The sequence below is a fragment of the Rhodamnia argentea genome, chromosome 4 (assembly GCF_020921035.1).
Source record: "Rhodamnia argentea isolate NSW1041297 chromosome 4, ASM2092103v1, whole genome shotgun sequence".
NCBI lineage: Eukaryota > Viridiplantae > Streptophyta > Magnoliopsida > Myrtales > Myrtaceae > Rhodamnia > Rhodamnia argentea.
In genome coordinates, this window is record NC_063153.1 from 1711448 (window position 1) to 1735542 (window position 24095).

Here is a 24095-nt window from a genome sequence, read left to right on the forward strand (position 1 = left end):
GAGCAATTTTTTCCGACTAAAATGGCCAGAAAGACTTAATTGGCGTATCATCAAAAAGTTTAGAATTAAACTAGCACAAGTGAAAGATTTAATCGTTAGAAGGTTTATGACTAAATTGGCTAAATTGAAAGGTTTGGGAATGAATTGGGATAAGTAAAATAGGATAAGTGGTCACATGATGCTAACTATATATATATATATATATATATATATATATATATATATATTGATTATTTTTCAGTCACCTTCTTTGTAAATGACAATTCCATTACGATAAAGATTCTTAGTGGTACAATTTTTAAGATCTTTTGTATGGAATTTGCCTTGGTGGGGCAAATTTACACCATGACTTCCCCATGCGAGCTTTTATTAGGGTCCCGCACCGACTGGACCATGGATGAGCTAAAAATGGGGTTTTCAATGTTTTCGGAGGTAGTTATTTTCCATACATAACATTAGATCATAGATTGCTAAAAATTGAAATATCAATTTTCAATTTATTTATCAAAAGATGGAGCAATTTAAAAAACTAAAAAAATTTAACTGATGACAACGAAAAACATGGACCGCAAAATTTTAAGCTAGTTTTGGCATTTTAGCAAACACCTATTGCACTCTATTTGACTGAATGTTATAGATTGCTTTGAACTCAAATCTCCATGACATGCTCCCAAACACAAAAAGACAAAGAAAAAAAGAAAACCCTTCTCTACTTGTTGCTCAGAAGCCAGTAATTTAGTTCAGCCCGATTATTTCCGTTGGAATATGAAGTTGGTTTCTGAAATTGGTTTTGGAATATAGATGAAACAGCAGTAGAGTTCGAATGCTGCTGTGAAGAGAAGAAACAGTAGAGAAGAAGAAAAACTCGATGACAGGTTCTTCGAGTAAGCGTCCGCATGGACGAGACGATTTGTTTTCTATAGGATGCTTGGGGCAAATGGTCTCCTATCTCCAAGGAAAGAGAAAACGTTGTCCTTGCTTAGTTACTTTTGGCGCGTGTGTTTCCTTTATTGTAAATTATTTTTCGTTTGTTGGTAACCAAACATGTGAAAATATGAAAAATGGATTATCAGAATTCATTTTCAGCTAAACAAACACAACCTTAACTGGAATTTAGCCCCGAGAATGCAAGGAACATTTGGAGAAGAGGAAAGGAGATTTATCCAAGATTATGCAATGTTTGGATTAGCCAATGTAAGCACAGATTGGTGCAGGTGTCCCAGCATGCACACCGGCTCTCTTTATTTCATTATCTCATTCCTCATGCTGCTCTGAAAGACATTCAAACGGTGCACCCAGAGCACTAACTATGACTCATCCAGTACACTTTGAAGTGATATGACTGGGGGATGTCCGCTTAGCAGCCACTAGGAAAAGTAGACTAGGAAAAAGACAATCGAAGTGAATCGCAGAGTCACGAGACTGGAATTTGATAAAGCGCGGATCATTAGGTGGCACCTACCCCATATAATGTCAAGAACAATACGGTAGCAGCCGCGAATATGATAAAGTGCCTCGTAAGAAGTACAGTCCTGAGATGACCTGCTTTTTAGTGCATTCACCCCTCAGAATGGTCATATAGAGCACAGTCGACATTAGATTTGCTAAAGAGATATGGTCCTGAGATGTGACCCGCTTCTTAGCGCATAATCGGATGATTTGATTGATAGATGCACCTAAAGACGTGTCCGCCGGAAGACCATAGCAAAGTCTCCCTAAATGAAGAGACAGACAAATCCAGAAGTGGGTAAATTTATTTAGGCACCTTTTTTCTTCGATGATCCTCAGCAAGGAGAAGAAATACAAACAGATACCTTTCTGGTTGAGATCGAGTGTAGTATCTGTTCATATCAATTTAACAAAGACGAGATTTGAAGTAAAATGGCACCTAAGATAGGGAGAAACATAATTGCAGCTCAAAATCATTTACAGTTCGTTCATATTCCTACGGTACTTTTACCATCCTTTGGCCGATCCGCGGTGCTCAGCATCTGCATTCAGAAGGTATGAATCCAGTGACCAGCTTCCTCAACCACCCTCGCTTATCTTCACCTTGTTCCCGAATTAGCGGCCTTACCTTTTCGAAACGGCATCAAGCTCCTTCGGCATTTGTTAGTGGATTTCGGGCCTTTCCCGATGACCTTTAGTGCCAACGATTTCAGAGGAACCGTGATGTCCAAAGGAAGTAGAATATCTTCCCGCTCATGCCACTTAAGATCTTCGGAGTCCCCGTCTTCGTAGACCACCCAGCTATGTTACACGGACTCGCTGTGTTTGCAATTTTTTTCCGTGTCGGACACGTGTCCAACATGCTGGGACACCGCCGCACTCTTCTCGGACACGCAGTCAACTCCACGGACACGCGAGGGACTCGCGTGTCCGACGTTAAAATAGACAAAATGCCCAATTTGACCTAATTCTAACTCACCCCTCTCGGTCGCCAGTCTTACCTCTCCCTCTCCCTCTTGTGATTGTCGAGTGTCGACTGGCCTCTACCTCTCGCGACTCGCCGCCGTCGCCAACTCCCATCGCCAACTTCTGCTCATGCTGGCCTCTCCCTCTCTCTCACTCGCGACTATCAACTAGCTTCTGCTCGCGCCTTAGCTCGCCACCTCGATCACACCTCATCTTGCGCCTTCTGCTCGCGCCTTAGCTCGCGCCTCTGCTCTTGCCACGCTGCCTCAAGGTATCGGTCCTCCGCTCACGCCTCTACTCGAGACGGGGGGTTTTAGATCTCCTCCGTTCACGCTGCTACTCAAGACGGGGGTTTTGGATCTCCTCAATTTCACCTTGCCTTTCATCTTGGCCTGCGAATCGCGTACGCCCATCTCTCCCCTCCTCCCCCCCCCCACCCCCACCCCCCGCCCCACTTAATTTTATTGTTCTATGCTCTTTTGATTCCATCGTTTCTTGAATTGTTTTTTATAACATACCCAGTTCTTGTGCCGCATGTGGAAATTTTCTTGAGATTTGATTCGGCTTGATTTTGTCGTTGCGCAGCTTGGTACTATAATTCTGTATTGTTTGTGCATCTCAATTTACTTCTGATTACTAGTATTCTACTTAAGAAAAATGGATGCTCCCGGCTCCGGTCTTGTTCTCGCTTTTAGCGTTTTTCCTTATTGACTGAATAAGGTAATCATAATCAGCTTGGACATATCACTTGATAATATGACATACAACTCTTAGAGATCTCAAAACCATATTGTATGTTCAACTAGTGTCTTTGTCTCCTATGCATATCTTTGTCTATGTTTGATGTCTATTTTGGGGGCCAAAACTTGTACGTTGAAATTTATAGTCCTTGTAATTGCATTTTTGTAGAGTGATATCAACTTATCAACTTATCAAGCATGGACAACAGTAGCAATGAAGATTTAAATAAACCACTGTAGAGGTATATTACTAAGTTGGCTAATCATGGAGATACGGGGGGCATTGTTCTTGGAAATGCAAGTTTTGTGAAAAAGATTTTAAGAGTTCCTACAGGAGAATTAGGGCTCATTTGTTGATGATAAGTGGAAGAGGGATTGCAAAATGCGAAAAAGTAGAAAAACAAGATCTTTTGGAGATGGAAAGATTAGATAGGGAGGTCAATGATAGATTATAGAGTAATGCTCCTAGAAATGTGCCTATGACACCTTCTAGTTGTAGTAGTGTGCAAATGGATTCATCCTTTGACTCTAAGAAAAGGAAAATGGGAAGTGGGAGTGGGAGTGGATGACCAATTGAGAAAGCATTCAACATGTCTCAACGGGAACATTTAGATCATTTGATTGCTAGGATGTTCTATTCGGCGGGCTTTCCATTTAACCTAGCAAATAACCCTTACTTTCACGAAGCTTTCACTTATGCCGCTAATCACAACATTCCGGGATATGTACCATCGAAATTTAATTTGTTGATGACTACTTTATTGCAAAAAGAGAAAGCAAATATTGAGAGCTTGTGTGCACCAATTAAAAAAATGTGGAAGGATAAGGGTGTAAGTATCGTGAGTGATGGATGGAGTGACTCACAAAGGAGGCCACTTATTAACTTTATGGCGGTGTCGGATGGAAATCCTATGTTTATAAAATCGGTTGATTGTTTGAATGAAAGGAAGGATATGCATTTCATTTTCAACTTATTGAAAGAAGTAATCACTAAAGTTGGACATGAGAATGTGGTCCAAGTTATTATGGACAATGCTTCAAATTGTAAGGGCACGGGCCAACTCACTGAACAAGAATTTCTGTCCATTGTTTGGACGCCTTGTGTAGTGCACACGCTTAATCTAGCTTTGAAGAACATTTGTGGCACAAAGAATGTGGAGGCCAATGAAGTAACATACGATGAATGTAATTGGATTACAAAGATTGTTGATGATGTTATGCAAATCAAAAATTTCATCATGAACCATTCGATGAGATTGGCAATATACAACGAGTTTATTCACTTAAAGTTGCTTTCCGTGGTGGATACCCGTTTTGCATCGATGATTGTGATGCTTAAGAGGTTTAAGTTGATAAAAAATGATCTTCAAAGTATAGTTATTTGTGAGAAGTGGAGTACTTATCGAGATGATAATCAAGGGAGGGCTAGGTTTGTCAAGGAAAAAGTGTTGGATGATATTTGGTGGGATTCAATAGATTACATACTTTCCTTCGTGGCTCCTATTTATGACATGCTTAGAGTTTACGACACCGATAAGCCTTGTCTTCCCTTAGTTTATGACATGTGGGATTTGATGATTGAAAAGTGAAGAAAGTTATATGTATGCATGAAGTGAAAAGGCTCGATGAGGAGTCTACGTTTTATGAGGTGGTTCATACAATTCTTGTGGATCTTTGGACTAGGAACAACACTCCACTTCATTGCTTGGCACATGCCTTAAATCCTAAGTAAGTTCTAAACTTATATTATATTAGTTATTCTTTCTTTAACATATTGATATAATGCTCCTCTTACTTATATATGTTTTGTTAAATAAGGTACTATAGTGATCAATGGCTCGATGAAGATTTTACTCGAGTTTCTCCATACATGGACTATGAGATCAGTGAAGAAAGAAAGAAATGTCTTAGGAAATACTTTCCTAATGAGGATGAGCTCTACAAGGTGAGTGTGGAGTATGTAGATTTTGCATGCAATAGTGGGCGTTTTCAAGACCCTCATTCCATTCGAGATCGGTATTTTATGGACCCTCGGATGTGGTGGTTTGAACATGGTGCATGTGCACCTATGCTTCAAAAAATAGCCTTCAAGCTTCTTGCACAACCTTTTTCTTCATCTTGTGTCGAGAGAAACCGGAGTACCTACTCCTTTGTACAATCGGCAAGAAGACATAGGATGACTCCAAGATGTGCAAAAGATTTGGTTTTCATTTATAGCAACATTCATCTTCTATCAAGAAAAGACCCACGATATTTAGAAGGAGAGATCAAGATGTGGGATATTGGCGGAGATGCATTTGACACGTTTCAAGATGTTGGGGTGCTTGAAGTTGCAAATCTTTCACTTGATGAGCCCGATATAGAATCTGTTCTTTTGTCGGGAGGAGTGGATAATGTAAATTCATGACTTCTTGTTATTTTTTATGGTGAAATGAGATTTGTTTTTGGTTTTCCACCTATGGTTAAATGTTAAATTTAAGGTGGAATGTGGATTGCTTTTTTTCCCCTCCAAGTTTTATGGATTATTGAAATGAAATGTAGTTGAATTCTTCACATGATATATTTTTTGATCGCAAGGTATGGTTTTGTTTTACCTACACATGATATATTTTGTGAGACCTTTCTAAGGAGGAGATTAATAATAGTTTCGACATCATGATGCATTATTGTTGAAATTATAAAAACAATATACATATAATATAAAACGTTTCCTAGCGTGTCAGAATTTTCTACTTTTTGAGAATTCACGTATCGGCGTGTCGTGTCGTGTCGTGTCGTGTCGCATGTCGTGTCCCGTGTCCGTGTAACACAGCCACCCAGTACAAGCCATTTCCTTATCAAACTGCACAATAGTAGCAAAAAAATATTGCCCTTCAAAAGGTTTCCAAACTTCTCTCCCTTCCATCCATTCCCCAAAACCTTGGAATCTGGGTGACTTCGCTTCATGCTTGAAATCAAAAAAAGCGGGAGGGCCATTGCTAGAGTTCAACTTTGACACCCCATTGATTCGTGTAGCTGGTTCTCCAGGCAAGACACACCCCCGCCGACAATGAGTTCAATTCTAGTTCTTTGCACCTTTTTTCCATCTACAGTTGTCTTCATACAACTTGAGACACTAAATAGATGCAATTATTCGAATGCATATCACAGCCCGGGGTTTTATATATTCTTTCTTTTAAAGCAAGATTATTTAATTAAACCCATGCCATAGTGATTATTTCTAAAATAATGGAAACCACACTAATAAACATTTGACCGAGAAGCAATAGACAAAAAAGGTTGGCTGAAAATAAATCTCGAAGCAAATAAATGACGGTAGAAGAACTAATGCATTCACCGAACCGTACTAAGAAGTGTGTCAATGTGAGGCCCCAAATTTTCTGTCTGTTTAATTAGTGAGTAAATCAAGTTTTGTAATGACAAGTACGTGATAAATGAGAAGCTATGTGAAGTTAAGGAAGTGTAAAACTGAAGCTCAATGTTATGTTATGAGATGTGATGAGTTATGGATTATAAATCGAGAGTTTGGTTTGGAAATTGAATGAAATTGAGTGAGATTGAGACGCAATTTGAACGAGAGACGTACCCAGCCTAAGACCCCTACAAGTATCCCTACCCTCATTTTTCCTTCCCTCTTCGTGCACGAGACCCATTTCCCCTCCTTCGGCTATTCCGCCCTCCAAACCCGAGAGAGACCCATGAGCCGAGAAACCCACTCGACGCCCTTCCGGTTCGCTCAAACTCCTTGATAGCGATGAAGGTAGCCACATGACCTCAACAATACTCCATCAGGTTTGCTCTAGACTCCCAAGCTCTGATGCCTTCTCTCTCCCTCTCTTTTGCTTTCGGCCGCGAGTTAACTCGAGAAGACCCTAGCTCCATTGGGCCTCAAATCAACGTCGTTTTTGCTTGGTTGCGATCTTGAGTCTAGTGAAGCTTCTAATTCTTCTACTTACTTGAGATTTATCTTTTGATTGGCCGAAATACGATATTTTGGGAATGGGTTTATGAAACTAATGTTCATCTTGCATGAGCTAGGGAACGAAGTGGATTTGACGATCCGTTGCTTGTATTATTGACTATAGCTTATGGATATGAGGATTATGTAGTTTGATTATGTGAATTTCCATGGATTGAGCTTCCATTGGTGTCGCTTAACCTAAGGAGGGTTCGGCTATACATGACCCGTGTATGTGTGCTGTGTGGTTTCGTGTTCTAAGGTTTGTTATGGTTTATATGTGAGGCGTCTAATGTTCTATGATAGCCTGATTATGTGATTTCATTGTCGAGTCGCATTGCATCTAAAGAATCAAGGAATGTGATGTGTTTTTTTTTTTTTTGGGTAAAGGTAAGAATTATATTGACTTATGGCAAAAGCCCAGCTATACATCAAAAAAGAGACCGGACACTACAAAAGCTTGCACTTAAGGCGACACCAATAGATGTCGGGACAAGTGCAAGAGTGACTCGGTACAAAAGGGAGCCACGGCTCGCGTGTAATGAGAAGGCCCGGCCAAGCGGGAAACCGGACAAAGACAAACAAGCAATCAGAACGACCCTCAAGCTAGGTAAATACAATAGGGTCGATATCCCGGCTCGCTCGCAACCTCCTATTGCGAGGAGTGTCTTGTACGTGGTTGAAGGTAAGCGCCTTATCTCTTACAACCTTGAGAAGGTACTGTTTGATTGCCGGTATGTAGAGAATCTTGTTGCGGAACAATATGCGGTTCCTCTCACTCCATATGATGTAACAAAGAGCCCCGAAGGAGAAACGGGCGATCCGGTGGTGGAAGGAACGACCACCGATATGGTGAATGGCCCAATGGAGGTTGTCCTCCCAGCATCGATTATACCAAGGGAGGTTACATTTTGCCGCCTAAAACGACGCCAAAGAATCGATGTGATGGCAGCCAAAAAATAAGTGATCTATCTATCCGGTCTAGCTCGATAAAATGCATAAGTCGCTTCAGCAATTACGTTATATGTGAGGAGTAGTACCCGGGTGGGGAGGCGCTTCAATGTAATGAGCCGGTGATGAAAAGAGTGTCTCGGGGACATGACACTGCTCCATACGAAGGAATGTCATGACATAATGTCTCTACGTGGCCGAATAGAAGTCCATGCCGAGGCGATTGAGAACGTCCCCGATGTATGGCCAAGCCATTGAAAGCTGTCGAGGCGTCTTTGATCAAGTACCGGGAGCCGCTTAGGCCAGGATTCAATGATAGAACGTACCTCAAAAGGAGATCCCAATCCCAAGAAGTACTCAGCCATTGTGGCCTTGCGAGAGATGCCCGATCTGTTAATCTGGGTATTAGAGAATACCTTATCAAGAGGTCCCCGAGGATGCCATGGATCGGACCAGAACAATACCGTATCCCCTTTACCCGGCCGCCATCCGAAAAAATGGGAAAATTCCTCCCGTAGGTCAAGTATTTTCTTCCGGGACCACAAGCAAAATGCCGGTCATTTAGCATTCCAAAAATTAGCTTTCTTCGGGAAGTTAGAATGAATCCACTTGCACCAAAGAGACTCCTTATCCGAGAAGATGATCCATATGTGTTTAGCCATCGCCGCTTTATTGTAGTCATAGAGTCTCCGTATGCTGAGTCCCCCTTCCTCCTTTGGGAGGCATATGTCATCCCATGATACCTTAGCGCCTCCTACACCAAGCCCCGGTCCTTTCCATAGGAATTGTCGAAGGATTTGCTCTATGCGAGCAAGTATTGCCTTTGGCATAATAAAGACATTTGCCCAAAATACATGAATGGCATTAAGCATCGACCTGATTAGCTGAAGCCGACCAGCAAAGGATAAGAACCGATGAGTCCAAGATTGAATTATGGACGTAACAGAGTTCACTAAGGCAGTACAATGTTCCTTCCCCGGTCTTGAGGCGATGACCGGGACACCAAGGTAGCGAAAAGGTAGGGTACCTTCCCGAAAGCCTAGTACCTCAAGAATTCGAGTCCGTGTCGCATCTGATCCACCACAAAGATAGATTTCACTTTTATTACAATTCGGCATCAATCCAGACCAACCCGAGAATCTGTCAAGTCCATCCTTAAGAAGGCAAATGGACAAGTCATGCGCCTCGGAGAAAAGTAATACATCATCGGGAAAAAATAAATGTGAGAGCTGGGCTGCTTTACATCTCCAAAAGTATTTGAAACTTGGTTGTTTGGTCCGTAAAGTTAAAATACCAGTGAATACTTCCATAACCAGGGTGAAAAGATAAGGCGATATTGGGTCCCCCTGTCGTATACCTCTGTCACTTGAGAAGAAGCCGTGAAGTCCCCCATTGATAGAGACCGAGAATTTAGGTGTCCTAACACACATCATGATCAGCGTAATGAAGGAAGAAGGGATACCGAAGGCCGACAAGGTAGTTTCTAAAAAATCCCAATCAACCATATCACATGCCTTGCGAAAATCAACTTTAATTGCACACTTGGGGGAGTACCGCACATGATGAAAATCAGCAAACGGTTCTTGGGCAATGAGGATGTTATCACCGATACGGCGTCCCTTGACAAAGGCACTGCGGGGAGTGCTAATGAGAAACGGCAAGACACTTGCCAATCTATTGGCCATAATTTTGGTGATACACTTGTAGATAGTGTTGCAACAAGCAATTGGCTTATAATCACTCATAGACGTCGCATTTGGAACTTTAGGCACCAAACATAAGATAGTAGTATTGAGTTCCCGAAGGAATCTACCATATTCGAAAAAGTCCTTAACAGCCAAGATGACCGAGGAACCAACGATATCCCATGTATGTTTAAAGAATTCCACATTAAACCCATCCGGACCCGGCACCTTGCCAGAAGAGAGGGAGAATAGGGTGAGTTTAATTTCCGAGTCAGAAACAGGTCGAGATAGGTATCGTACCTAGTTGTCGTCAAGAGTATTCCCGATAACAGCTCGTAGCTCTTCAACCGTGGGTTGATTAAGGGTTGGAACCGAAGCTAACAGCCCTTCAAAATGAGAGACAATAAGCCGCTGAACAGAGGCTGGTTCAATAACTACATTGCCTCATCATCGGTAGCTGAGATGATCCTGTTGCGGAGATGTCTCTGGTTGACCGAATGATGAAAGAACTTCGTGTTGAGGTCCCCTTCTTTTAGCCATTGAACTCTCGATTTTTGTCTATAGAAGGTCTCCTCTTGGAGGCGAAGTTTCGAGAAGACTCGAAGGCAATCTTTCTCCTAAGCTGCAAGGTCCCGGTTCCGTGGATCCCATAACCTGGCATCCTGGATAGAAGCGAGGGCATTTCTTGCTTTAGCCTTCCGTAAGGAGATATCTGAGAAAGCATCCTTGTTCGGCTTCTTGAGCCGAAGCTTAAGTAGTTTGAGTTTCCAACTAAGGATGAACATGGGGGTGCTAAATATAGGGGAATCCCATACCTCGGCAACCAGGGCCATAAATGTCGGATGAGACATCCAAAAGTTAAAAAATTTGAACGGTTTTCTGCCGACGGTAGGGTTTGAAACCCTAATAATAATTGGGGAGTGATCAAATATCCACGGTGCGGGGAAATTGGCTTCAGAGAAGGAGAAGACCTAGCACCATTGAGAGTTTACAAGTGCTCTATCAATTTTCCTCTGTTTTCGATTCTCCCCCACAGAAGCGGACCAAGTGAATATGCGTCCCACATAGCGCAGATCATCTAATCCAGCCTGATTTAAACATTCGCTCAATTCGTTGAAAGAAGGCAGCCACGTACTCGAACTTCCAACTACGTCGGATGGTTCTCTGATTGCGTTAAAATCCCCTGCAACAAGCCAAGGGGAAGAGGCCACAGCCGGGCAAGTATGGATAAGATCATCCCATAAGGGCCTGCGCTTCACAAACGTATGCTCCGCATATATAACGGTCAAGAAACACGATATATCACAGTCCAACAGCCGAAGGTACCCATGGATGGCCCGAGCCAAAGAGGAAGTGACTGCAAAATTAACAACTAAAGGGTTCCACCCAACCCAAATCCTTCCTCAAGGGGAATGTATATAGTTCTCCACCCAATTCTAGTTAGGAACTAGGTTAACCGTAAGAGAGTCAAAAAGAGCTCTTAGAGCTTTAGTTTCCAAAATGCCAATGCAACAAAGGTTGTGGGCACGAATTAAAGTACGAATTTCAGCTTGTTTGATAGGGTTACCGAGACCCCTAATATTCCAAACACCTATATACATATTCACAAGGAGGGGAAGAGAGTCACCTACGAGCAGAGCCACCTCTGTGCTGCTGCTTTTTCTTGGCAGTAGGCTTAGCAACTCTAGGAATATGTGGGCTACTATCAAAACCGAAGTCGGGCGATGAATCAACCTTACGGGTTCGTTCGGGTGGTGGTTGCCTAATAACAGGAGTCTCATTCATTGTGAGGTCATCCTCCACCTCTTTGGACTTAGGGTCATCATCAAATCCACTCCCAACGTCACTTGCTTCACCATCCAGTTCACCATCCGATTCGGAGGATGATACCACAAATGTATTTCGAGGGGCACTTGACAATCGCCGCCCCTTCTTAGTGTGAATAGGGGCTATTGGCACCTCGGCTCTTGACAATTCTATATCGACGGATGGAGGTATTAGCTCCGAGGCTGGGGGAGGCACTTTGTCAACGGTTGGGGGAGGGACCATTTGTGTGGCTGGTGGGTCAGAAGGCACCACCACATCCGGAGAGCATTTATGCCCAAACACACCACATTTGCCACACGCCCGTGGTTTCCACTCATAAAATACTTTTATGTTATAAAGCTTGCCTTTAACTAGCACTTCGACGGATCTGTCATAGTGCTCTGCAACCTTAATTTCAACATAGACTCGAATGAACGAGATGCTATCCATAAGTTCAGTTCTTTGATCAACATATAGTGGCTTGCTAATCAAAATTGCTATGGCATCGATTCCTGGTGAAGACCATAACGAATAGGGGACATTTTTCAGTCTGATCCATACGGGTAGAGTTTCGTGAATCTCTTTCTTGAGTTCCAATAGAGGGTGCCATTGCTGCAGAAACAAGGGCGCCCGAGCCATGGTAATAGGTCCCCCTTCAAGGATCTTCCGACGGAAATCTGCATTGGGAATATGAAACAAAGGAAACCTTCCTCATTCGCCAACACCCTGGAGAGTTGGGATCCCCCGAATCCCTTAGCAAACGATTCAACAACATGACGGTGTAGTTTTCTCCCAACTAAATAACCCACCAAACACTCCTTCAACTTAGGATTAGCGGCTTCAAGGATTTCATCCATGATGTTTGCCACAAGCTTATCTTCGAATTGCACGGGAGGTATATAGGTAACAGCATACCCCCGAGTCGCGACCTTGGTAACAGCAGCCCATGTTCGTTGCTGAACAGGGCCCGTCTCATTCACAGCTCTATCACGAGGCTGTGGTTGTTTCAAGCTCGCTCGGCTCCGACTTCGACCTCGAATCTTAGGGCGGGAATCATTCCGGCCGGGGATTAGAGTCGCATAAGCCTCATCACCACCCATATCAGTAGCTTTTCCTTTCGTTGAAGCGGAAGATTGAACACGAAGAGAGCGTTCATGACCATCGGCGGTCGATTCTATACCACCAGCTCCCACCCGAGGTGGTACAGAGGATGCAGGCTCCCCTCACGTAACACCCGACAATGTAGGGTTCTGCTGTGGAAGCCGAGCTCCAGATTTCCCAGACTTGCGTCCCATATCAAAATTCCATTCAAGATATAAGAAGGGGGATTTCAAATACCGACCGTGAGTTCGAGGGTGTGATTAAGCAAAGCTGGACCCCCAAAAGTGGACGGGAACACCGGATCGAGCAGCACACCGTAGAGCACGAGCAGCAGAAATCCGAGTTCAAACGATCTATCCCCTAGCCATCTTCACAACATTGATTGTAAATCCGAGCGGTGAAAGGGTGGGATGTGGAGGGGCAACTTCGGATTTCAAAGATCGGCTTGATCGAACGGTTAATCGGCCGGAGATGCGCAACTTTAGCCAACGAGAACAGGGGCGGGAACCAATGGCCGAGCCAACGGGAGCAGAAATATGTGTTATGATGAGAGAAAGAGTATAATTACGTTGAGTGTAAGTTGTGGGATGAATTATGTGTGGTGAAATTGCATCGAATCTATAATCCGAGGTTTCTGTTGGCCTGTATCCCGACGTGGATATGATATGTCCGCTTGTGTCCGGACGATTAACCCGTGGGAGCTTGAGTGGAATCGGGAAGTCCACGACTTGTGTCCCATTGGAATAGAGCCTCAAAGTAAGGGAATCGAGGCCTATGTCCCTCTTGAGAAAATTGAGACATGTATCCCTCAAGATTTCCATGGCCGGCGTCCCATGGATGAAAAGTTAGGGTAAAGCCCGGAATCGAAGCTTATGTCCCTCGAATAAATATGAGGCATATGTCTCGAATAAATATGAGGCATATGTCCCTCATGAACTTGGAAATGAAGTGAAAACTAAAGGCTGTATCTAGAATTGTATGAATGTTTTGCGTGCGTAAGGTCTTGAGGCATGTGCTGTGTGATGTCATTTTAAGTTTCATGCCTACTTATTTTGGATATTGATTCCTATTTAATTGAATGTGAATTGCTAGTTACTTGTAGAGTTATTTGTTTCATTGCTAAGCTTTAGGCTCACTATGGTTAGATAAGCTATATTTCGGATAAGTAGGTATAACGATTCTACTTGCCATCCCCACCCTTCGATATGGTGCTTCTGTTAACTTTGTACATAAGCGGGAAGAATATCATGATCCTGAGTTCCCTACAAAACAGTTTCGTGTTTTGGTTTTTGTATTGTGGATAGATGTGGGTTTGCAAGAGGAGTTGATCTCGCTTTGCTTCGTGTCACTATTTATGTTGGACCCATCCGGTTATCTTTCTAGACCACTGCCGTTCATGCCTTCTGACGATGATGGTGATGACAACCATGGGACGAAGTGATGGATGTGATGGAGCTACGGGACAGTGTGATGTACGGGCAAGCTTTTGATGGTAGCATAGCGGCGGACACTTTTTCACTAGGCCGCGTAGTACTAAGGTCCTAAAGGGGGTAGTGGCGATAGAGGAGCTTAGTACGGGGGGATGGAACCTTTTCTTAATGTTCCTAAGAATATAAAAGACTCATATAAATCTATATATGTATGTTTAATGGATAACTTGATGTGCTACTGTGTATGATTGTGTGAATGGTTAGCGGGTGTGTGAGATAAGCCCTACTAAACCGGACCCTTTCGCATGCGTGCTTGTCTTTGATCTTCTATAGTATGCTCTATCCTAAAGGCACCCACAATGTTTCATGCATGCGCCTCCGATTATATTCTATATTACATTAATGTGAGACCTGCTAAACATTGTGACGCCTTGGGACGACGCGGGGGTCCTCATAAAGATGGTATTAGAGTATAGTTTGAGGTAAGGACCTTATTAGGAGATGGACGGATAAGGTGCACTAAAACCTTACTTGTTTGGTAGGTGCATGCGTTCAAACCTTTCAAGCGTGTGTGTTTGTAGTTGCTTTCGGTGGGCGGTAACATATGTTACTTATTAGGATTACCTAGTAGGTTACTTTTTGGGTAGGAGGACCAATGCTCAATAACTGCTAACATCCTAAAGGTTGTCAATGTTTAGAAGATCTTAAAGTAAGATGAGAAGATCATGTGGATCCACTAGAACAACTTGACGAGTGACTAATGAAACCGACTCTTGAGTCGATGGATTGTTGGAAGATATGGCTCATGTGAGGGCTATTTTTGAAGGACATGCTCAGCAACAAGCTGCTATGAATGCAAGAGGTGGAGAAAGTCGTATTCAAGGCTTAGTTGAGTAGTCTCTAAAACTAAAACCACCTAAATTTATTGGAAGTACAAGTCCGGAGGAAGCCGATAGGTGGATTAAAGGACTGGAAAAGGTGTTTGGACTGCTTCATTGTAATGTTGCGGATAAGATCTTGTTGGCTGAATATCAACTTAAGTGTAATGTGGAATATTGGTAGAGAGCATCAAAGGACACGGTATTCCCACCTGATGCGGTGGTTACATCGGAGAATTTTATCAGAGCTTTTAATAGCAAGTATTTCTCTTACTACGCTAAGGATAAGAAAGTGGCTGAGGTTATGCAACCGGTCCAGGGTAAAATGTCGGTGGATCAAAATGAGGCGAAGTTTGCTGAGTTATCTAGATTTGCCCCTAGGTTGGTGGAAAATGGTGATAACAAGGCAAAATGCTTCCTAAATGGGCTACGGACGGATATGTGGAAATAGCTAGTGCCTTTCGACATAAGGGATTATAATGCTCTTTATAAGCGAGCCCAAACGATGGAACATGAGCTGGTGAAAAAGGGGAAGGAAATGATGAGTCAGGGGAGACCTACCTTTAATCACGATAATGCAATGGCAACGTGATTTTGGACGGGATGGAAGGATGGAAAATAACTAACGAATGGCACATGTTCATATTAGATGAGATGTCCCAAACTAGAAGATACTTTGGTTATGGATAACAAGGCCACTTGAGTAAGAATTATCTACGATATGGCCCACCTCAATAGGTTGTGATTAGGAATACTCCGGAGCGACACAAACGGTTTGAGCGACAAGAGTGACCAGAAAGGCTAGGAAACTAGAATCTTCCAATGCTTTCGGCACAAGGACAAGTCTATATGGTTACTTAGGAGGAAGTGGAGGCTTCCAAGAACACTATAACATGTACACTTTCCTTGCGTGGTCGAAAAACATATGCTTGTTTGATACAGGTGCGACCCATTCGTTTGTATCAGCATGATTTGCACAATTAGGTGGAGTAGAGTCTACGTTGTTAGAAGTGCCGCTTAGTGTCTTGACTCCATTGAAAGATAAGGTTATGTGCGCTTTGGTATGTCCGGGGTGTCAAATTATAATAGAAGGATGAAGTTAGGTAATAGATTTGATCATAATGGATTTCTATGACTTTGATATCATCATTGGATAGATTGGCTTTGTAAGGTATGAACCCAAGTAAATTGTTATCGGAAAAGGATCCAATTTTATCCATTGGATGGACCTAAATTTGAATTCGTGGGAAATGGAGCGACATTATCGGCACCATTGATTTACGCTATAGAGGCACGACGGCTTCTAAGTAAAGGATGTTAAGGATACTTAGCAGCAATACAAGATTTAACTAAAGGAGAAAGGAAAGTGATTGAGGACATCTTAGTTGTTCGGGAATTCCCATACGTATTTCCCGAGAAACTACTAGGATTACCTCCGGAGCAAGAGGTGGAGTTTGTAATTGAAATAGCTCCTAGTACGGAGCCTATCTCGAAGGTACCTTATCGAATGTCAATATTGAGCATCGAAGCTAAAAGGCAGTCCCCTGTCTGTGGCTAAGAGAGCCTGTTGTTGGGTACAACATATCTTCTTTAGACTCGGGCTTGTCTCTGCTTCCTTCTTGGTATCAGAGCCATTCATCGTCGAAACCAAGTTAAGATTAGGATTCTAAGTCGGGACATGCATGGTGAAAAGAACTCCTCTCTCATGGAAACTCTCCGAGGTGCTTCACCTGTTCATCTTGAATCTCCAGTCACTTTAGCCCCTCCGCCTAAACTTCGAAAATCTATGGCTTCCATGATGGACTATCTTTATGAGGTAGCCTATTTTGCTGAGGAAAGCAATATTTCGAAAACCCAGCTTCCTCTAATGAACCCTTATTACGCCTTCTCAAAACCCTCATCCTTTTCACCCATCGGATCTATCAAACATCTCATAAGACATACTCCTCGCACTATTAAGGAATATGTCGAGTCCTCCAAATTTGATCAGCACCCTGTTCTGTCCACTCATAAAGAGCAGTTTATCACTCTGCAGATTCCCCAATATTTCCCCCTTCAATGGGCTCAACGGGGTTATAATCACCTCCATTTTGGAGACATTCATCTTGGTTTTTTTTTTTTTTTTCTGTAGATGCAAAAGGTTGCCTGTTGTGGCAAGAGTTGTTTTGCTTGACATCCATTTTATCGACTACCAGCATGCTTGTATTGGCACCATTCAGATTACTCGAATCTTTGGTCCTACTTTATTACCCTTTTTCCAAACTTCAACATAACCGTTCTAATCCCAGTCTTCTTTTGGCCCTCAAAGTACAATTACAGATTATTGAAGCACCCCGGACTTCCGAATCTATAGTTGCTACCCTCCATTATCAAATGATTTATAGAGTTCAAAATCATGCCATTGATCTCAACCTTCCAAGTTCTAAAGATGCCCTATTTATCTCCATTGATCACGACCGGACTTCATATGTCCATATGCCTAGACAAATTCCCAAAGACCAGCTTGTTAAACTCTTTCCTCATAGTTGGATAACCAGCTATGAAAAACTCTACGAGAACACTAGACTAGTCCAATCCTTTGAACCCTAGTGTACCAAAAAGAAAGATGGTACTGTTACCATCAAGTTTACCAAGGAAAAGGGAGATTCCTCTTCCATTTTCCCTTTTTTTTCCCCATCATTTTGTGTTTTACTCCATGTCCAATTGACCCGGTCAACATAGAGTGTCTTGATCCTAAAGAGTTTGTTCACTCCTTTAATGCGGATGGACAACATGTCCATTATTTCAAGGATCCTACGGGACATTATTTTTGGGACATTGATTATACTTGTTCGTCATGTTCCCGACGAGAAAAAGAAGATAACAGACCTTCTAAGAAGAAGAAAAAAAAGATTCTCTCTACCGGGAGATACCTTGATGGTGACCTTATGGTGGGACCACTTCGCGAAGATGGAGGAAGATGGCAATACATGGTTGAGTATAGCTCACCCAAGCCTCCTTAAATTACCCCATCACCACATCCACGTCCGGATGAACCTAAACTATCACCACATCCACCTCTATCACCAAAAAAGTCAGTCACTTCTCTTTTCTACAGGCCAATCTAGAAATAGGTAAAGAAACATTCTTACCCTATTGAACTCCTTTAGCCATACACATGCGCTCCGAAACTAGCACCACCTCTAGTATTACCCAGCATCTGTGTGTTCCAGCCTAAAGACTTCCCTCCATTACATTTTTCTAGCCTTGAACCCAGTCCAAGTATTATTAAATTTCCTCCACTCGAGAAGTTCTCTGATCCACGGTAGAAGTATTACCATGCGCCCAAGATACCCGCTCCTAATAATGTGGATATGCAAGGAAGACGTAAGGGATCCACTCCCTCCGAGACCCTTTTAAACTAGCGGACAAGAAATGTGCTTGCTCGGAATGTGGCCCTTAGCATAGTTGCTGCCCACCTTGAGCGAATGGATCGGACAATTGTTGTATCTAAGAAGATGTTAGAAGATTTTCGGAAGAGATTTCATTTGCTTGAAACAAAGCAAATTCCTCCCGATCATTATCTAGAAGATCAAACCCCCGAGAATTGAAAAGCTCAAACGCCGGATCAAGATCCTCGAGAACTAAAGGTTTCTATTTTCTACCGAATCTCTTCTATTTCCTTCTATGACCCCAGCTCCAAGAACGGAACCCTCTACATGATTTTCCTTCTCCTCATTCATAGTGTTCTTAGTACTTGTTGCACCACTTCCCAAATCTAACATTTTGTCCCTTCGAGAATGATTGAAATTAGATACTAGATCCCATCAATCTCTACTATAAAACCATGCAGAGCCTCTTCAAGATGAATCTCTTGCTTCTGATTCATCTAAGTCCGACTCATCTGATAACTCTTCTCAATGCACTACTGGCGATATTATGATGTGAGACCTAGTCCCAAAAGATTACTCACCAAACACTTATCCCTTTGGATCATCCACTTCTTCATCTTCCAAGGTATATTTTACCTTAGATGATCTTCCATATCATAAGTGGCCCGAGCATCTCGAAGAATTTCATCCTTGGTTGACTACTAGGCACGTTATAGAGCACAATACTTATGAAGTACTCCTTGAGTTCACTAGTAGATTCATTGGAGCCTTAAAGGATTGGTGGAAAGCAGCACCACAACAAAATCAGATGATGTTCCTTATAATGACCCTTGATAAGGCTATCTAGCTTATTCATTTGTTCTTCGTCAGCCAACTTGATAATACTAAAGAACTCAAATGAAAAGAGTTCTTTGAACGAAAGTGTTGTTCTATAGCCGGGAAAAACGTTGATCGCCACTTTAAAGAGATGATCAAGCTCCTTTACCTCTTGGATGCGGACCCAAATCTCAAACTTGTCTTCCTATCTTACATTTCTAAAGAAGTCGTATAAGCTATTGAGAAGACTTTGAGGCAAGACAGAGGTCTCTTGCGGAAGCCACGCTTGAAGAAATCCAACAAGCAGTTCATATTGCAATCAAAGAATTGTACCTCGGAAAAAACTTTTTAAAAGTTATCTTCATGAAAATTGAGATCTTAACAGAGCTAGCGCTAAACCTGATTTGAAGATCAAGCATTCCAAAGATTGCAATAACCCTTCTTGCTCGGGTCATAAGAAGAAAAGACACTTCAAGAAATTCTCTTTTGGCAAGAAGAAGCGTGGTAAAGGCAAATGGAAATTGCTTTGAAAAAGAAAGCATTCTTTTCATGCATATCGAAGGAAAGCCAAATCAAATAGATACTATATACGTAACAAGAAAGGATACTTTGCTAAAGCCTGCTCGCAAGCAAAGCATCAAGGTAGTTACATGATCTAGAAGATAGAATAAAGCACAGGGATTCTCTTGATAATGATGATATTGAGTCAATATTTTCCATTGATGATGAACCATTGCCTAAAAACCTATGTGCCATAAAAGCCTATTCTTCTGATTTAGATTATCAATCTCCAGGCGACATCTTTGCCTTCTTTCTCAACTCTCTCTGATTCTTTCCACATTCAATACTTTGTTTTCCATTTTCCTTATCCTATCCAAATATTCACTTCTAAGAATGATATACCCATTCATATGATAGCTTTTATAGACACTGGAGTAGCAGCATCCCTTATGGATGTTAAAGTACTCTCGGAAGAATTCCGGACATCTTACGCAAGGTATTTCAATTTTACTTCTAGTGATACTTTCACAACCAATTACCTAGTAAACCGGTCACACTCTAGATCTTCCTCCAGTGTGCTATCATCACAAAAATTCTTAGATGCAATTCCATCGATAAGGATCTTATCATTGGGTGGGATATTCTTGCCCAACTTCTACAACTCGGAATTACTTACAATTCAAAGATCAATTTCGAAAGTATGTGGACATCCAAAGACTTTTTATCATCCAGCCAAAAATCCTTCATCCCATCAGCCAAAGTCTTTTATCCTATTGTTCTGAATCTCACTCACAATTCTCCCAAACCTATCCTTACCCCCTCTGGAAAAATCCAAACTTCTTTGTGAGACTTCCATTCATAAAGAATGACGATATTAATCCTATAAGAGCCAGTCATTCTAGCATGAATCCAGAACATCTTACCCTTGCTCAACAAGAATGCACCGAATTGCTCGCTTAGGGTCTCATAGAACGCTTTCATTCTCAATGGGCTTGTGAAGCCTTTTATGTCAACAAATTAGCAGAGTCAAACCGTGGTAAGCTCCGATTGGGGATTAATTACCAGCTTTTGAACCAGTTTCTCCAAGATGATAAATTCCCTCTATGTCATAAAAAATCCCTTTTTCTTATCCTTGCCATATATGATCTTAAAGCGGGATTTTGGCAATTAGGCATACATGGGAAAAATACACTAGAAGTGCCATAACTTTCAAAACGTTCACTTAAGTGCCATAACTTTAAAAAAATCGTTCACTTAAGTGCCATGTTGACGTGGACATCGGAAAAGTTGACGTGGTACGTCGGAAAGGTCGACGTGGCTTGCCAAAAGATGACGTGGCATGCCAAAAAAGTTCTTGTAGCACTCAAGTGAACGATTTTGCTCCGATCAAACACTCAAGTGAACGATTTTTTAAAGTTATGGCAATTAAGTGAATGTTTGAAAGTTATGGCACTCAAGTGAACGTCGTACACAAGTTATAGCACTTTTAGTGTACTTTTCCCGACATCCATCTTGAAGATCGTACGAAAATTGGATTACGTATTCCCGACTAGCACTTTTAGTGGACAGTTATCCCTTTTGGACTTAAAATTACTCATTCCCTTTTCCAAAAAGCTATGTGCAAAATCTTTTAGCCAACTTTAGCAAACGCTCAAATTTACATTAATGACATCCTTCTCTATAGTGATAAAGAGTCTCACTATAAGTTCTTTTCTCGGTTTGTTGAAATTGTCCAAAAGCATAGCATTATGCTTTCCCGGAAGAAAGTGATCATTGCTAAAAATGAAATAAAGTTCCTCGAAATGCACTTGAAAGAAGGAACTTATTATCCATGTTACGCCCCGATCCCTAAGCAACAATAACTCTGCTAAAATGCCTCAAGTCATAAAAGAACGACGTCACGGGCACGTCATTGATGCATTCTTTTTATCTTTTATTTAAGTGCATGTGGAACGCTCTACTTCCCTAGACAATAATATAAACAACGGGGATAGAACAGCAGGCAACCCAATCATGACATCAGCAAAAGGTCATTTTTATTTATATATATCGTTAACCCTAGGAAGTATATACACACAAGCCCTCCCTTAGGGCCACTTCCTATGCCACACAAAAGATGCCGGTGCGGGGTCGGCGTTAACATCACTCAAAGCTACTCTAAAAAGAGACTAACGTCCTCGTCCTCTACTTAGATCTAGTAAACCGCTACTCCATAGCTAAGGGCCCGAAAAATGGTTGCAATAACGTGTGAGACATAAAACGTACGTGAGTCAACGCCTCAATCCAAGTAGGGCATCGATTCGCTCATGTGGTCTAAACATGTAGGACAGGTATCGATAACGGATCAATAGCGAGCGACTCTCACAACGCTTTAACTACCACATGATCGGGTGTAACCCAATAATCAACCATCAATCACAAGCAATCTTACCATGCCTTGATCCACACATTATGCAATACATATCACGGCAATCAATAGCACATATTCAAGGCACACAACCAGAACATTCATCATAATTCGGGCATAATGCATCACATGTGTTTCGGTTATTAGTGACCACTTGGACACGGCAATCGATAAGCCATGTAATTCCGAACTCTCACCGGCATGGACATATCAAGCATTCTTGTAAGGAGTATCGGTCCGCAACTTACCACAACCGACATCCGATTAGCCATGTTATTCCAAATTCCCGCATGGCACGACCGTCATGCATCCAATAAGTCATGTGATTCCGAACTCCCATCGGCATAAAAATATCAAGCATCCAATAAATCTCGTGATTCCGAACTCCCACCGGTACAAACATATCAGGCATCCATCATGTGACCCCGCGAGCATACTAGCCAATCAAGCCGGTTTATATCTATGCATTTAGTCCAATGCATTCATGGTCGTACTCAAAACTCGACTCAATGCCATTTTTATGCTTACAAAAATGCAATGGGATACTCACACACGATTACATGAACAAACCTTATCTACCGGACTTTGCATGTTATTTAGGGTGATTATTTGTCTTAATCATAATCATAATGTCAAGAGACCTATCATTCATCATACAATCACTCAATAATAATTAATTAATTAATCCAACTCGGGTTAATTAGCATAACTAGAATCGTGATTAATTAACCCCAGTATAATTAATTAGTCCAATCATAATTAATTAAAGTCTACTTTAATTAATTAACCCGGTTTTAATTAGCTAACACACCTTAATTAATTAACTTGACTCCGATTAATTAGCACATTAATATTCAATCAACTCGACTTCAGGAAAATATATCAACCACGATTAATTAAATTAACGGGAATTAAATAGATTAACTATGGTTGGTCATAAAGTAATTACGGTTAATGAAAAGTAACTACAATTAACTAAAAGTAACTACGATTACTTTAACTAGCCAAGGTTGACTTAAACTAACCGTGATCAACTAACTTAACCATAGTCACCGATCTAACCCGATCACGATTAACTAAATTAATCCATAATTAACACTAATTAATCTATCTCATAAACGTAATTAACGTCCTAATCGGAGATTATGGGTTAACTCACAACAAATTGTTCGGCGGCGAGTGCGGCGGTAGCGGTGGTAATGACTCACGGCGGGTTACTCGATGGCATGTGGCTTGTAGATGGTAAGTGGTGTACGGCACGACGACTCGCGAGTCTCGGGCGATTAGGCTTAGACAAACATCGGGCTATGGCTTGGTGGACATAGGGCGGAGGGTCGTGGGTGATGTGGCGGTTTACGACATGTGTAGCGACAACGAACAGTAGGGTTCAGTGGGTTGCAACACACGGGTGGTTCTCGGGTCGGCTCGGTATGGGGGATAGAGGACGGTGATCGGCGAGGCTTGGTAGCTGGTTGTGGTAGCGGAGAGGAGGAGAAGGTGGCAATGAGGTAGTGGTGGTCGGGGGTTGCCGCACAAAAATAATTGAGGGAGTGGAGAAAATGAAGTTCGGTCGGGGGATGAGATGAGGGAAGGAGAGAGAGAAAAGAGAGAAAGAATTAATGGTGAGAGTGATGGGCATTTATGAGGTGGGGTCCACGATCAACTCAACCATTAATGCTTTTATCTTATATGAATAATAATATAGGGGCAAAAAGGTAATTTGGTAATTAAGAACATGTTAGTCATTTGGCACAACCGATTGAGGGTATATTGGCAATTTCACAACGAGGGTTTGGCCAAGGCTAATGTAATGACCCTAGGACCTTTCCCCTTATCACCTTATTTATTTATTTTTAACCGTTTTCCTTATTTTACGCCAACCTTTATTTTTAACAGTGGGCATATTGAAATAGTAGATATAGCAATCTCCATAGATAAACACACATAATCTAATATATGCATAATATATCTTACATCACCATATGACCTCCCATTTACTACTCTCTAAATAAAATACAAAAAAGGCTAACTACTCA

At 41.9% G+C, this 24095-nt stretch overlaps 2 long non-coding RNA genes across 2 annotated transcripts; one reads left to right on the forward strand and one right to left on the reverse strand.

Annotated features, from left to right (window-relative positions):
• Nucleotides 1–1714: 1714 nt before the first annotated feature.
• LOC115753844 lies at nucleotides 1715–16828 on the reverse strand. Its single transcript, XR_004016910.2, has 3 exons — nucleotides 16819–16828; nucleotides 12736–12741; nucleotides 1715–2250 (listed from the first exon to the last, which is right to left on the reverse strand). It is a non-coding gene; the product is annotated as an uncharacterized LOC115753844 (long non-coding RNA).
• On the forward strand, nucleotides 4629–15836 carry LOC115753845. Its single transcript, XR_004016911.2, has 3 exons — nucleotides 4629–4740; nucleotides 8198–8200; nucleotides 15826–15836. It is a non-coding gene; the product is annotated as an uncharacterized LOC115753845 (long non-coding RNA).
• Nucleotides 16829–24095: the final 7267 nt, after the last annotated feature.